Here is a 692-nt window from a genome sequence, read left to right as displayed (position 1 = left end):
CTGCCGCGCGCAGCTTCCAAGCCATTATATTGTTATGATTATTATTGGGGGGCGGTGCCTTAGTCAGAGCTCAGGAGTCTGCAGGGCGAGGGGTGGGGCGGGCTTCAGGAATTCTTAGAACTTATTATTTGGGGGTCTAATTATAAGGACTCCTCACAACTTCAGAATGGGAGGCCTTTTACTGTTTGGATGATTATTGGAGGAGATTCTTAGCCCAATCTCTGGAGCGCTTTTCCCTCCCGCAGTGGGTTGGCTTTTATTATTTGTGTTGAATGGGTTAGCGTTTGTTGTTATGATCTGTTGAGGGGGCTGCCGTTGGGGCTTTGGATTCTCAGCAACTACAGAGGTTTATGCTCGTGTTATTATCATTATTATTCGGGGATCCTTCTAGCTGGGGATCCCAGGTCCTTTGCAGTATGAGGCTCCTTTATTATGATTGTCTTTTGGGAGTTGGTCTTTAGGGAAGACCATGGCTAGAGGGAAGTTCCCATATTTTGCAATTTCTGACCCTGGACAATAGGGGTGACTAGGTTTCTTCCTTTACATTTTTCCTTCTTTTTGCCTCTGTGCAAGCTAGAGGTTCCCAGTCCCCTCCCAACATCCGGCCCCCAGGACGATCTCAGACCCCCTAAGCCCCTCCATTACCAACCCACTTACCCCACCCCCTGTTCCTGACCCTGGGGTCACTGTGC

Source organism: Crocuta crocuta, unplaced genomic scaffold (assembly GCF_008692635.1).
Source record: "Crocuta crocuta isolate KB4526 unplaced genomic scaffold, BGI_CrCroc_1.0 scaffold29, whole genome shotgun sequence".
NCBI classification, from domain to species: domain Eukaryota; kingdom Metazoa; phylum Chordata; class Mammalia; order Carnivora; family Hyaenidae; genus Crocuta; species Crocuta crocuta.
This window is presented reverse-complemented; position numbering follows the sequence as displayed.